The 15,719-nt window shown below is 48.6% G+C and overlaps 1 long non-coding RNA gene across 1 annotated transcript; it reads left to right on the plus strand.

The window, feature by feature from the left end:
- Nucleotides 1-348: 348 nt before the first annotated feature.
- LOC117802587 lies at nt 349-12,327 on the plus strand. The gene is made up of 3 exons (XR_004625948.1): nt 349-468; nt 650-695; nt 12,200-12,327. It is a non-coding gene; the product is annotated as an uncharacterized LOC117802587 (long non-coding RNA).
- Nucleotides 12,328-15,719: the final 3,392 nt, after the last annotated feature.

Genomic DNA, 15,719 nt, shown 5'->3' on the forward strand with positions numbered 1-15,719 from the left:
TGGAGGTCTGCTGGCCGGACTGGCTCACGGCTCCCCGGGGTTTGGCCTTGGGCACATCCTGGCACGTCGCTGCACTGCCTTGGCTGCGTTACAAGCGCCTCACTTCGGCAAGTGCCTGTTGACTTTAGCTGTACCTTAGAAAGATTTCTAACAGACAGCCACGCTCTGTTTCCCAGGGGCCAAAGCTCACTGCGGGAGGCAGCCTCCTGCTTTCTCATCGCTCCTGACGGGCCTGACTGCTCCTCGCTCTCTCCTGCCTCCACTCCAAATAAATAATACACCACACGCCAAAATCAAAGATGTAGCTGAGAGAGAGAGAGAGAGAGAGAGAGAGAGAGAGAGAGAGAACAAGGGAGCAGCAATCCTGTATGCTGGGTGGTAGTGTCTGCTTCTGGACGACCGTCACAGAGCCTCTGCAGGGCCGGCATCCGCGCCAGACTGGTCCCCTGGGGACCGCCGCTGCCCAAGGTCTTTCCACTTTTACTTCATTGACTTACTGCAGCAGAGACATTTCAGCTCCTGAGGGAAAGGCAGGGACTTCTAGAGGCAACTCGACCAATATACTGGATGTTTAGAAGAAAAAAGAAGAAATCAGGAGAAAGAGGAGAAGGGGATGTTCACCACTTCTTTCCTTTTTTCCTTTTGGCAGGACAAGTGCTGAGAACGAATCGCCGGGATTCAAGCGTCTGCTAAAAGTGAGGCCGTTTCGTACAAATTCCCTATTTCCTTTCCCCTTCCTTTCCTTTTGGTTCATCATGGGAATGTCTGAATTTTCCCTGAATGAGTCATGGCGCAGGCCTTCCCTTGGCAGTCGATGAGAGCTGCTTCTGAGAACGTTCTGGTATTTCCCTGGGACACTTCCCAGAGCTTCAGAAAATCGCGCACGGCCCAAGTGACTCAGGTTCTTCTGCTGAAACTGCTCTGTCTTAATTCACCCGTTTCACGGCTCCAACAAGACACACAGCGAGAGGCGGCAGGCCCACTGCAAGTCGTCTGGCCCGCACGTCCTGGGATCTGGGGCCGTGCAAGGGGAGCCCAGGGGGAAAGGCAGAAGAGAAGCCGGGTAGACAAGCCCTCCCGTAAAAACTGTTATTACAGCTACTAAAGCCCTAGGAAAGCCCTCATGGAAGGGAAGCGACAGAACAGAGGCTCACCGCCTGTTTGGGTGTCAGGGCATGGGATGGACCACCAAATCCGGAGCCAGAGACCCTGCTTGGCCGCCCACCACCACCTCCAGTCCACTGTGCCAGAGTGACGGGGGCAAGTCACTGCCCTCTCCGGACCCTCGCTCTGATACGGTGCCCCGGCAGGCAGGGCCCAGGAGTTCCACGTGGGAGTCACCGGGTTAGTAATGTGGTGCAGTATCCCCCCACCCTCTACAGTCTATTTATTTGATTGCAAATACTTAGAGGGCATTTACTCTGTGCTGGACCCTGTTCTAAACCTTTACATACCCTAATTCACTTAATCCTTACGAGAGAGAGAGAGAGAGAGAGAGAGAGAGAGAGAGAGAGAGAGAGCGATGCTACTATTACCATTCCCATTTACAGAGAAGGATTTGAGGTACGGAGAGATTAAGGTGAAAAACATAAACAGATAAAGAGATTAAGCCAGGAGAGATTATCTTCTCTAACTCAGTGAGAAGGCAAGGGGCAGAGCTGGGCTGGGAATGCAGTCAGCCTCCGCCCAGGGCGGTGCCTGCACCCTGCTGTCCTGATAACGCTACCCTCCAGGCTCCTGACTCTTTGGAGGCTACCACTGCCAATAGATTTATGTATCTTTTAAAAAAAACACTGCAGGGCATTTATACATTTATATACACACATGCGCATACAGCATATATTATATATATAAAACATAGATATATATTCTTTCTTTTTCAAATAGTAACATTTATATATTCTCCTTTTTTGCACCCAATGCAAGAATGTGATCTTTCCATATCAATTTATTTTTTTAAACAACCACGGAGTATATTTCACTGTATCAGCCGTAATTTATAACCTACCGCCTACTGATTCCCATTTAGGCTGCTTCCATTATTTTATGATCTCGACAATGCTGCAGTGAACGCTCTTGTAGTCATTTTGTGCAAGTGAGGCTGTGGCGAGCAGACTGGCCCTCCCCTCAAGATGTTCATGCTCTAATCCTTTGAACTTGTGAAAATGCTATGTCCTCTGGTGAAAGGGACTTTGCAGATGTGATTACAATCATGGACCTTAAAAAAGAAAGGTTATCCTAGCTTCTCTGGGTGTATAGTTTAATCACATGAACCCAGCTAAAGGCAGGAGAGATGTGGGGATGCCAGAAAGATCTGAATCTTGAGAAGGACTCAGTCCACCATTGGTGGCTTTAAAGGTAGAGGGGACCATGAGCCAGGGTATGCAGGCAGCTTCTAGAAGCCAAGAATGAGCCCTGACCAACAGCCAGCAAAGAAAGGGGGACCTCCGTGCTACAGTCAGTTGGAACTGAAATCAGCCAACAATCAGAATGAGCCTGGAACAAAATTCTTCCCCAGGACTCAATGAAAGAGTCAGGCCACCACTTGGTTTCAGCCTTGAAAGCGAGAAACCAGCAGAGCCTTCTAACTCTCCAAGATACAGAAGCACCAGATAGTAAACCCGTGTTATTTTAAACACTTAATTTGTGGTAACCTATTACAGAAGCAATAGAAAAACACACTGTGGAGTTAGTAGGAGAGCTGGGTCGAAGAGTATATGCGTTCAGCATTTTGATAGGTGCTGCCAAACTGCTCTCCTTGGAAATATAACCAAGTTACAATCACCAGTTACAGAGGAGGGGCTGTTTCCCCACATCTTCACTCACTATGTCATCAAACTTTCAGAACTTCACCAGTTCGATAAAGGAGGTTGCCCTGAACTTGCACTTAGACAGCAAGACCTCTGTTTCAATGTAGATTCGACATCCACTTGGAGTTGTTTTGGGTGCAAAGAGATCCTGATAGAAAATGCCAGGGCTCTCTTGGGGAGCGCCGCTGCCAAGCAGGCTTAGAGAGACAGCTCAACTCCTCCTCCTGTGCAATGAGAGGCAGGTAGGGAAGGTCCTGGGATCAGCCCCAGCTTGGGGAGGGGCGCTTGGGACCATGGAGTGTCAAGCCAAGGAAGACTAAAGTCAGTGACCCAGGTGTGGCTGGCTACAAAGGAGGAGTCCAAGTGTTGTCTCCTTGGGAGGAAGGGGAGGACAAAGACAGTCTGAAGCAGCTGCAAAAGATGGGGCGCAGGGCGCGTGTCTGTGAAGCACATAGGACAGTGGTATGCAGAGTACGCAGCTTTTGGAAGAGCCCTAAGGTTTAGACTCAGCGGTGAAAGGATTGTGAGCCCTGCATGAGAACTGGGAGGGAGGGGAGTCTGGCTGACTTAGAAACAGAAGCTCAGCTCTAGACACTCTGGGGTCCTTTCAAGGTGGGAACCAGAAACCTCTGTCCCTCCTGGTCTGGCCACGCCTGGAGCAAGAAGCAGTTGGAAAGGCTGGGAGAGTGAGGAGCCATATGAGGGTCCTGGAGGGAGGGAAAGAAGCCTACACAACAAGAGACAGCAGGGGCAGCTGTGGGGGAACCCTGCCAAGCAGCTTCAACACATGCAGCGCCCCCTATGGGCCTATGTGAGTGAGCCCATAAGAGAATCAGAGGACGGTCTCAAACCAATGTTTCCCGCCAATCCGTCGTGGTGGTACACCACCACACAGGAAGAAGAGTCTGGATTGTGGAGGCAGAAAGAACTGAATTCACATCCTGGCTCAGTCACTCACCAGCTATGAGGTCTGCCCGAAGATGCCCACAGTCCTGAGGCTTTACTGTCTGTACCAGGAAATGGAAGTCATAAGACCTTTGGGCTATTGTAAGGATGAGAAATAAACATGCATATAAACACAATGAATGGACACATACATGCATGTATACTTGTGTGTACATACTTATATGCATGTGTGTGTACAGGCACGCGCATATATTTACATACATGCGTGTGTGAATATACATATACGAGGCTTGTGTATACACACATAGTGCACATGCACGTGCACCTGCATGAGCATACGCACACGCGTGTGTACGCGTGTGTGCACATACATATATGTACATGTGTGTGCACATACACGTATGACAGAGAAAGTACTACATGGTAAGAACTCAGTAAATGCTAGTCACTGTATACTCAGAATTAATTAAAATATATCTGAGGGGCGCCCGGCTGGCTCAGTCGGTGGAGGACGGGATTCTTGAGCTCAGGGTTGTGAGTTCGAGCCCCACGTTGGGTGTACAGATGACTTAAGAATAAAATCTTTAAAGAACTAATACAATTATCTGAAAAATTACCTAGTGTATTTACAGATGGAAAACCAAGGCTCTGGAAAGTCTGTTGATACGCTTGGGGTCAGGCCACAAAAGACATGAACGCTGATCCCCCTCAAGCCCAACGTGGTGCATTTTCACCCTGTCCAGCCCTTGTCCAGGCTCCTGGAACAATGACAAGCCCCCCCCCTGAAGAGGCCAGGCATCCTTCCCAGGGAGAGCACTGCTCCACGGTGACCCATCAGTTCCATATCAGAGCCCATGCCGGCGGGGGGGTTATGATGCTTCCCCCGCAGCCCCGTGTTCTCCGGTGGGGTTAGCACTGGGGCAATGAAATACAGAACTCACGCGAAATGTCACCATGGCAAAGGCTGCAGAACCAAGTCATTTTCTTTCTTGGGAAGAAAGAGAAAGGATTACTATAATTGACCTTTCCTTGGGGCAGAGTGAACTCTAGAGAAAATGAAACTCTGAAATGAGTCATTTCTAGATTATTCATCTAAGTGTCTCCCAAATGTCAGTTCACACACTACTGTCCCAGAGTCGCCTGGGTGCCGGTTGGGACTACAAATTCTAGGGCCCCCCTTTGACCTGCTAACCTGGGTCTCGAGGAATGAGGTTTGGGATGCTGATTTGTACCAAGCCCGTCTGGGTGATTGGGATCTGTAGCTGGGGCTGGACGAGGCTGTCCGGCATCCTCGACAGAAGGCAGTCCTGCAGGCTGCTTGCCTAAGTGGCGGGAGCCCCCTACCCCGGAGCCAGCCTGCTCTGGGGGCTCACAGCCCCACCAGAAACTCCTTCCTTGGAGCCACACTCCTCCCTCTAAGTGCCACCGGTTCAGCAAGCTTGCCAGAAAAGTCAAACTCGATGCTTTCATCAACATGACAGCCTTCAAGCGTTCAGGGTCAAGGAGGCAAGTCTAGTCTTTGCTGTTTTCCAAACTCCTCCTGGGGTCCGAGGGCCTCTTTCCGCCTCTCAGCTGCCCTCACGGCGATGCCCACCTAGGCCTCCTTCCGCATCTCTGTGCTCTCTCCATTCAGGGACCTGTTTCCTTCTATGTTGGAGCTAACTGCAGGCTCTGCTCATGCGCTCGGGAGCGCCAGCAGCTCGATGTGTCACTCTGGCTCCCCGTGTGTCAACGGGAGGGCTTGAGCCAGTGGTGGCTGTGGTGCGGGGGTGCCGGCGATCAGCGGGTGGAGGGGCACGGGCCAGGGGGGTCTCTGCAGCTCTGTTATGTCATCTATATTTGCAGTAAACCCTAAATCTGAGATGATGGCATGAGACATCTATATGTCACCGTCTTGTCATTTAAATTTTCCGCTTGTCTTGTTTCCCACCCTGTTCTGGCCACTTTGTGCTATTGCAAAATTGCCTTTCCTCTCATTTCCTTTTTCACTCATTTTATCTGTAAGACCAGATGTGGCCCTTGCTCTTAGTTACCGATGTCCCTCTCCACCCGCAGTTGCGTGGTCAGAACGTTCCATGGAGGTGTGGGTTATGTATCAAGTTCTCCAGAAGCTTCTGTGCTCTCAGACAGCAGACCTATAATTCAGGTGGCAGGTGGAGTGTGGCTGTAGGGAACAGCCTGTGGAGCCGAGGAAACACTTCCAGTGATAGCTGAGGGATCAAAGACCAATAAATCCACCTGACAGAAGACAAATTGGAAACTCAGAAAAGTGGCATTTCTTCGACTGCAGAGTTAGTTAATAATTGAGTCAGAACCAGAACTTGTAAAAGTTATATGACACATTTTATAATGTTATTGTATTTTTCATTAGGTAACACACACCAGTGGCTCAAAAATCAAAATGATGCAACACGATATACACGGAGATGAATCCCTGCCCACCTCCTTCCTCTCCTACCTGCTCCCTCTTTCCTTTCTTCTGTCTCCTTCTAGTATTTCTTCCTGAAGATATAAGGGCATGGTATGATTTTCTACTCTCTTTTTTTTAAAAGTCTTTATTTATTTACTCGACAGAGATAGAGACAGCCAGCGAGAGAGGGAACACAAGCAAGGGGAGTGGGAGAGGAAGAAGCAGGCTCATAGCAGAGTAGCCTGATGTGGGGCTCGATCCCAGAACGCTGGGATCACGCCCTGAGCCGAAGGCAGACGCTTAACCGCTGTGCCACCCAGATGCCCCCTCTTTTTTTTTTTTGCCCCAAAGGTAGCATATGAAATATGCTACTCTATTTTGTTTTCTCACTTAGGAAATCCTGGACAGCTTATAATCATCATAATTTTTTATAGCAGCATTGCACACAGTCCTTTCTGTGGATGCACCATACTATCTTTTAGCAGTTTGACTGAGACAGAAAGTCACGTACGGTAGCATTTATGTACTGAGAGTATATAATTCAGTTTTTAGTATATTCAGAGATGTACAACCTGGACACACAACCATAGCTTTTCAACCAGTCACCTAGGAAGAAACAACTTGGATTATTTCTAATTTGTTATTATTTAAAAAAAAAAAAAGAAGCAGGGAACATTCTAGTTTATGGCTCTTTGTGCAATTTGTGGGCACTTCTCTAGGAAATGGCTCGGAGTAGAAGCACAGCAGGACGGAAGGTGGGCACGTCTGAAATTCTGGTGTGTACTTGCTCTCCAGGCTGGTCATACTACCTTTACCCACCGTGAGGGAGAGGGCCTTCCTCCCTGATGCCCTCTGTCCCTCCCACAAGCCAGTGTGGGACATTGTTATTCTTTAAAATGTTCACTTATGTGAAGAGTTAAACATGTCATCTCATTGTAGCTTCAAGCAGTCATCAATTACACCTTTATTCTAAAAATATGTTTTCTGTTGTGGTAGCCAGCCTCCAAGATGGCTCCAAATGATCTTAGCCTGCCTTGTCTGTTCCACTCCCACAGTGAACCAGGGCTGGCCCGTATTCCTCATAGAATGTGGCAGGGGCGTGGGGTGTGACTTCCCTGGCCAGGTCATAAAATGCCCCTTCACCCGGCCTCTTGGATTGCATTCTCCAGGGGAAGCCAGCTACAGTACAGTAAAGGCACGCTATCAAGAGGCCTGCATGCAGAAAACCGACCAGTCAGCCCCAGTTTGCCAACCGTGTGAGTGAGCCACCTTCCAAGCAATTCTCTAGCCCCAGTCGAACATCCAGATGACTGTGGCCCCAGCTGGCAACCTCAGAAAAGCCTTGAGCCAGAACCGTCCAACCGAGCCACTCCAGAATCCCTGCCTTCAGAAGCAGGAGAGAAAGTAAATGGTATTTGTTGTCTGAAGCCCCTGGAGTGATTTGTTACGCAGTGATAGATAACCACTGTAGTCAATGAATGTGCAGAGCATAACTGCTAACCCTTAGCGTGTTTTAAAAGATGGCTTAATACAGAATGAGTTATAAATTGACATACCTTAATATAAATCAGTACTTTCTGTCTCAGCTTTAATTGTTATTGATGATTGCTTGCTCCCGTATTCTGCTTTAAAGAGAAAATATTAGGGGTGCCTGGGTGGCTCAGTCAGTTAAGCATCTGACTCTTGATTTCAGCTCAGCTCATGATCTCAGGGGCGTGAGATCTAGCCAAGCATCGGGCTCCATGCAGTGCATGGAGCCTGCTTAAGTTTCTCTTTCTCCCTCTCCCTCTACTCCTTCCCACCTCTCTAAAAAAAAGTTAAAGAGAAAGTAGTGGCATGTGTATTTACACTCCTTAAGTGACACAGAGTGCCACATCTCGTTGCTGGCTCCGGAACTAGCCATCCCAGCCCCACCCAACTTGGCAAGGCTTCCCAGGAGTTTTGGGTCAAAACTATTAACTCCTATCAAAAACTTTTTTTTTTTTTTTCCTGAGGACGCCTACCATCCGTTCCATGGTCCCTGCGTTTCTAGTACAAGCATTTCTGGACTTGCATTCTGGCAGTGGTCCAAATTGCTTGATTGTTTCATTTTCAAATGGGACAATGATTTCGTTTTGTTTCGTTTCTACCTGACCCACTTCTCCAGCCTAAGACCTGCCCTTTCTGGACTCCTTTTCACAGAGTCATCATCCATATTTTGCACTTACACAGATAGCTTAACAACAAATTGATAACAACCAGAAAATTACTAGTTGGCACTGGCAGGCACTTTTGTTAGAAAAACTATTAATTTACAGCCACATTCTACTCTTAAAAAAGCAACTCAGTTCTAGAAGAGCCTGGTGAAGAAGGGGAACATTCGCAGAGGGTTTCCTCATGAACCTGAGGCAGCCTGCTTGTCAATAAGTACACTCCCTTCATTTGGATACGACCTTGATGTCGAGGTTACTTTGCACAGAGCATTAAAGATTGATTGCACATCAACAGCCCTGCTAGGGTTCCAGTAGTTCCAAGCCTGACTTTTCCAGAGACCATTCAGAGTGGCCAGATCCGTCTATTTTAAAGACCTAAGAGCTCACTTTAAAAGACAAGTTTTAAAATAGGGACGTACAAATACTTTCCTCGTGGCTACAATACCTCTTCCGTGCAGAGGTGACTTCCTTCGGAGGTGTCAAGGCTGCGCTGAGCAGTATGGTGGCCGCTGGTCACATGTGGTTACTTCAACCTCAATTCAAAGTAATTCATATTAAACGAAGTTAAAAATTCTGTCCCTCAATCACACTGGCTACTTTTCAAGCACTCAGTAGCCGCATGTAGCTGGTGGATGCTGGCCTCAAGGCTACAGATTATATAGAACTGTTCCAGAGTTTGGAAAGTTCTATGGGTGAACTCTGGTTTCGGGTTTTGCCCCATTCCTTTTGTGTGAAAATAAATAGAACAAAGCATGCTTCCACCCCAAAGGGACAAGACTGTTCGAGTGGCAATTTTCCCCACTCAGATTTAGCTATTATTTCCTGAGTAGGGAGGCCCAATGGTTAAAAATAATCAAATTTTGATATTTGAGTACATGCAAAGCCAAGATGGAATTCTCTCTCATCCCTGTTAAAAACAAATAACAACAGAAAAGAACACTAAGATGGGGCGCCTGGGTGGCATAGCGGTTAAGCGTCTGCCTTCGGCTCAGGGCGTGATCCTGGCGTTCTGAGATCCAGCCCCACATCAGGCTCCTCCGCTAGGAGACTGCTTCTTCCTCTCCCACTCCCCCTGCTTGTGTTCCCTCTCTCACTGGCTGTCTCTATCTCTGTCAAATAAATAAATAAAATCTTTAAAAAAAAAAAAAAGAACACTAAGAAAACATGGGGTTCACTTACTGGGTGTTTGTGATATTTTGACAAATGGAGGAAAGATAATGCTTTCCTACTTTATAGAAGCAATGATTGCAAGAGCTAGTTAATGTTTGCAAATCCTTCTAAGGATAGAAAGCACAGTTACATAAGTGCCAAGTGCTATTTCATTATTTATTAACACCCTTATTAGTAATAGGAAAGCGAATGCCTTGTTATAAAGGATTTTCTTCAGATATGTGAGCTTCAAAAATATATTTTGTACATCCAACTCTTCTAAAATTTTAAAGGGGAAATAAAACAAACTCAAAAAACAAAAAAAAAGGATGCATGGAAAATCTTCCAGCAAAGTAGACAGCATCCATTTATAAAGTACAAACAGTGTTATGTTTCCTAAGTTACAGTCAAGAATATTCTGCAGGGAATACCAGTCACCTTAGGAACTTTTGTTAGCTTTCCTTTCTCAACAGAAACAAATCTATATGGGTGGCAGTGTCCCTAGCTAACACCAGTTATGAGCAAACAGCAACAATAAAAGTAATAGTGAACATTTATTGAAAACTTATGACAGGCTCTGGCTAGAAGCGTCGCATGCATTATCTCATTTAATCCTCTCAAGATCCAGAAGTCAGGAAGTTTGAGTTAAGTAACTCCCTTCTACAGATATGCCAACCAAGGCAAAAGAGGGTTTCCTGAAAGTAGTAGGTGGTGAGGGACTGCAAAGTCTTGACAGGTGGAGTTCTGCCTCCTGTGGTGGGATTTGACTCTGGTAGTATCTGGAGAAAGCCCTGAGTGGAAGAGAGTTCACATTTTCTGCAGTCCAAGAGGGGAAACCATCCATCTGAGGCCCCCAAACTCAATGCCAGTTACAAATGAAAACATATATCATAGTGTCCTGAGGCCTCAGGGTTTTCCATTTGCTAAAAAGGAGGACATTTGGAAAACTAGAATCCCTACTGAGGGTCCTAATGTCTTCAGGAACAGTTGCTCAAAGTTTATAGGAAATGGAAGACAGTACAGAGAAAGTCAGAAGGTGAAGTAACTCTTAATTAATTACTCTCCCCCCAGGTGATCACAAGGTGAAACATTCATGAACCCCTTTTCTGTGATAGAATACTTAAACAGACTTACCGTCTGACTCTTACCACCTTCATCATGCTTAAGGATGCTAACCTTTCCATTAAAATTTCACAAAACAGGAAGTGCCCCTCCCACTCTGCCCCAATACAGAAATTAGTGAATATCTGAGAAGTTGGGTTCTGATGACCTCACCACCAGCAGTTTGCCTGGGGTTGGGGGTGCGGGGCCATGGATAAAATCTCTGACAGGTTTTTGAACGATGTATGCCAAGGGCAGTCTGGAAGGGTCTGTGGTGATGGTGAGTGCTCTATGATTCCCGCAGACAGGAAGGGCTAGCAGAATCCCAAAGGGAATGCTGCCGGGTTTTAGGGAAGACGGTTTCTAAGAAGAGGGTACTCTCAGGGGCTCTGGTTGCTCCCCAGGGGCCCCAGTGCTGTGCCAGCGGAAATTGCTCAAAGTCCATCTTCTTCCTTCTTCTCTGGGAAGCAGGGGTTTGGGGCTGAAAGGACCCCCGACAAAGTATAAAGGGGCAAATATTTAGGAAGCAAAGCCCGATTCTGCCCCTGTATTTGGCTCCCCATCTTAATCATGGGGCTGTGAGTTGTCATCGGTCTTGGGGTCACAATCCCAGACTTGCACAAAGCTGACTGGGACCAGCTCCATTATTGGTGAATAACTTCAAGAGTGGAAAGTGACAAAGACGGGAGGGGGGGTGAAGGGAGGGCCCATCTTATTCTAGGTGCCTAAGAGAGGAGGTAACCAACCTTTGTCACATTTAAGCTCACTGATATTCACCCCAAGCCTTAATTATTTTCACGTATATCACAGGAAGATTTTAGGTAAGAATAGGTCAAGAAACCAAATTACTTTCACATTCCAGAACTCCTTACTCTCTGACCTCTTATCTCAACCTTTGATGTTCCCCTCTGAGAGCAAGGGGAGTGGCTTAAGTGCTGGGAAAAGCCTGGCTGCCTGGTGCCTGTGAAGTCTGAGTCCTGGGGTGAGTAATGTGAAGTGGGCCCAAGATCTCCTTACTCATCGGAACTTGCAGATTTCACCAGGAAAGGAATCTGTACAGTAGGACTTTTCAAAGACTTTTCTATTGTTTGGTTCTTTTTGGGTTCTTCAGAAGTGGCTCCCACCCTCAAGGAGCTTGCAGTCCCCTGGGGCAGAGGAAACAGACGCTTGCGTCCGTCTCCTGCGTGTCTCCCTACCTGGAATGTAAGTTCCAGGAGATCAGGCATCACCCAACCCGTTCCCTGAGGTTTGGCCAGCACCCAGAACAGGGTTAAGAGGGAACAGTTGTTCACTGCGCATTTGCTGAATAAATCTAAGGAGAAAGACAGGGAGATACAAGAAAGATACCTAGTGCTATAGAACTTAGCAGGAGGACATCTTAACTACCCCTGGGAGGACAAACCAAAGATTTATAAAGAAGGGGTATGTAGCGTTCTAATTGTTACCGAGTGAACTGAACCCAACAGTTAACCGAGCAGTAGTTCATCAATTTGCCCGACATGAAGTTTCCAATTAGCAATGGAACCCGTACTGAAACTCACCCCAGTATTTTATTTTCATTTAAAAGCGTAATCTCTCGGAAAGCACATTTTACAAAATGCATGTACATTTCCTTCAATGTTCAATTCCAGGTACTTTCATTTTCTGCTACGGTTTCTGGATGGAATGGTTGCAGAGTGGCGTGTGCTCATTAGAATCAAGGGCTACCTGTGCCATAGTTACCAGCAAGTTAGAACCTGACGCCCGATGCTTGATTTAGAAACAGAAGGTTGCAGCACGCTGGGCTGCATTGATCATTCATTCAGGAAGGTCTGTGGGTGACTACTGCGGGGGAGATGGAGCTCTGATGAATGACGGGGCGTCTTCGTTGAAGGCCGAAATGAATCATCTTTGTGCGGCTGCTTGAAGGCGAGGAGATGGGCGAGGTGAATTCTCAATCTGATGCCGCCCACTTTTGAACTGACATGCCAAGGTATTTATTTACCGACCACTGTGCACAAGGCTCGCGTTGTTTAGTGAAGAGTATACATAACGAGTTGTGAGAGATGGTCCCTGCCTGAAAGGAGCTCATGCTCCGTAGGAACACATCAGCCGAAGGACAGGTCATATGAAGCAGTGAGAAGGGCCAAGAATATGTGGGCTCCCACCCACCGCCCCAGCCCTGCCCTGCCCTGCCCTCCCCTGCCCTCCCCAGTTCTCTGCTGCCCCTCAGTCCCAGCCCAATTTCCACAGGCAGAAAGTGTACACAGAGCCCCTGCCCCATTCAATTCCAGGACGTGTGGGATGTTGTACAAAGCCCTAGAAGTGTCTGACACTTTTTTTAAAAGATATTATTTATTTATTTATTTGAGAGAGAGAAAGTGAGAGAGCGAGCGAGAGAGAAAGCACTTGCACGAGCTAGGGCGAGGGGCAGAGAGAGAAGCAGGCTCCTATCTGAGCGGGGAGCCCGATGGGGCACTCAATCCTAGGACCCTGGGATCATGACCTGAGCCAAAGGCAGATGCTTCACCGACTGAGCCACCCAGGTGCCCCTCACCAAGGGACTTTTGGATGCGACCAGGAGGCAGGATAAGGGACATGCACAGAACACACAGAAATCAGGGTGGGAACTGCTTAGGCAGGTCAGAAAAAGCCTTTTAGAAGAAGAAGGGCTCAGCCCCAGTCTTGGAAGAGTTCGCCAGTGGGCATGGGGGGCATTCCAGGTGGAGGGGAGGGGACAGCGCCTAAAGGAGGAGGGTACCGGGTACGGCTGAGCTTGCCTCTGGTCAGGACGGAGTTGGGGCTGAGTTGGGGCAGAGATCCAGGCCGGGCTCCAAGTGTCCTGTTGTGCGAGCTGCCCCGAGGGCACATCTGCGGTCCACTTCTCTGCAGGCACTGTGTGCACCACGTTATAGGAGAGAGGCACAGCCTGGCTCTGTGGGGTGCGAGGAGCAAAGGCATGAGTGAGCGAGTGGGTGCCGGGAGCAATGATGAAGACCGACTCTGCCTCTTCCCTTGCCTGGACCTCCGCCTAGGCCGCCGCACTGGTCGGGACCCAGCACTACAGGGCCAGGTGGCTGGCTTGGGAGGGAGCCTAGCAGTGTGCACGTGAGGTCATACGGGTTTGTGATCTTTATGTATTCTTTTTCTTGAGGTAGACTCTCAAATTGTACCAGCCATAGGCCTTCCAAACCCCTGGCTCTGCCCCTGCCCCTGAGCAGGATATGGACGGTCATCAACAGGGGGCGTCCAGGGGGTTTGAACCCACCCTCGTCCCACCCTCGTGCTGGCCAAGACGAGAGAGCTGCGCTTCCACCCTGGTCCTTCCCCAGGTCCAGCCTTGGCGCTCATGATTGGGCTCCAGGCAGGTCTCTGTAAAGTCCGGACATGTGCTCTGAGTTGCTAGTCTACCCCTGGGCTGGAGGAGAGCAGGACGGAGGTCCTGCAGAATGGGCCAGTGAGGAGGCAGAAAGCTCAGAGTGGGTTCTGGGGCTGGGGCTGGGACTCTCAGCCGGCTGAGGGGCTGCCCAGAGGGGTGTGGGGAAGAGAGCTTCTGTCAAGCATTAGCTTCCCAAATCTCAGGCTAGAAATTGGAGCAAAGCATCCTAAGGTGCAACTGGGAGTACATTCACAGGGCACACAGCCCTCCCTGTGTCTAGAGAGCAGCTCAGTATGTGCTTTCCAGCTACGGAAGAGGTGATCAGAGCCCATTACGGAAATGCTGCCATGCAGGGCGGCCGTGATGGATGTGCCCTGGGGAAGAGGTCTTGGTGGCAGCGGCCCCAGCCGACTGAGGCGGAGCCATGGTGCCACAGGCTTTTTGGATGGAGTCCCAGATCGGGAGGCTCGTGTCATCACAGAGGTATTAGAGAGTAGACAGTCCTCCTGGGGTAGAGATAAAAATAGAGGCCAGCAGAAGGAGGAGAGGCTTGTCTAGACTTCAGAGCTGGCTTTGTGGCTTTGTATTGATCTGTTCCGCTACTGATAATTCTGCTTAGAAAATACCCCTGCTTGTCTTCTTGTTGATCCTTTGCCCTCATTTTGCCACACGGAGTCCTCACTTTTGCTGCCCTTGGGGTTCGTTGCCAAGAGCTCCCTGGGCAACTGGCCATTTGTGGGGGTGCATGACAAAAGGGCTTACTCTTTACTCTGGTCAGCTATCTGGCATACGTGTGCTACCGCCTCCAGAAGAAATGTTCTCAGCATGGCATTCAAAATCCTCTTTCCGTAAACATCCTCCACCCTACACATGCCTTGACCAAGCCGAACTGCTGGCCTCCCCTAACCTGCTCTATGTTTTCTGTTTTCCCAACTTTGCTCATGCTCTGCTTCTGCTTGGAAGGCCCCAACCCCATCACTGGGTCTATAAACCCCACACCCCCTTCAAAAGCTGCTTTATTCAAGCAAACATCCAGAATCTTTCAGAGAGTTCTCCCGATCCCCTACAGTCTTGAATCGCCTGCCAGGAGAGGAATGGAGGTGCAGGGGCCTGGGGACCAACAGTTTCTGACTGCAGTTGCCAGGTTCACACTCCTTCCTCTTTTGGAATCCCCCTGGGAACCCAGAGGATGGACTTGACAGTGGTTTTGGCTTGGAGATCAAGCAGGTAAGACCTAGAGATCAGGGGCACCTGGGTGGCTTAGTTGGTGAAGCGTCTGGCTTCAGCTTGGGTCATGATCTCGGGGTCCTGGGACCCCCCCACTCCCCCCCCACCGTTGGCTCTGGCTCAGTTGGGAGTCTGCTTGTCCCTCCCCTCTGTCCTTCTCCCTCTGCCCCTCCACCTGCTCGTGCATACACACTCTCTCTCAAATAAATAAACAAACAAATTAATAAATCTTAAAAAAAAAGACCTAGAGATCAAGTAGATGTTGCCAGATGACCATGGGGGGACAGTGCTCATGGTCAGTAAGTCAGAAGCAGAGAGAATGTTTAACTTTAGCAGCAGGCTGCATAACACGGTGGATGGAACGGGTTGGCTCGCTGGTCTCTAGGCGAAAAGCACAGAAAGAAGTGTGGATCTAGTCGGGAGACTTTACAAACCCTGATAGGCCCTCCTCATAAGGAAGGTTAAAGAAATCTCTTGGATTTAGGAAAGGACTTCTGTTGTAGACAGGAGACTACATTTTTTGAACTACTCTGGACAATGGAAGTTTTAGTTAAAATAATAAGATT

This window comes from Ailuropoda melanoleuca, chromosome 6 (genome assembly GCF_002007445.2).
Source record: "Ailuropoda melanoleuca isolate Jingjing chromosome 6, ASM200744v2, whole genome shotgun sequence".
Lineage (NCBI taxonomy): Eukaryota > Metazoa > Chordata > Mammalia > Carnivora > Ursidae > Ailuropoda > Ailuropoda melanoleuca.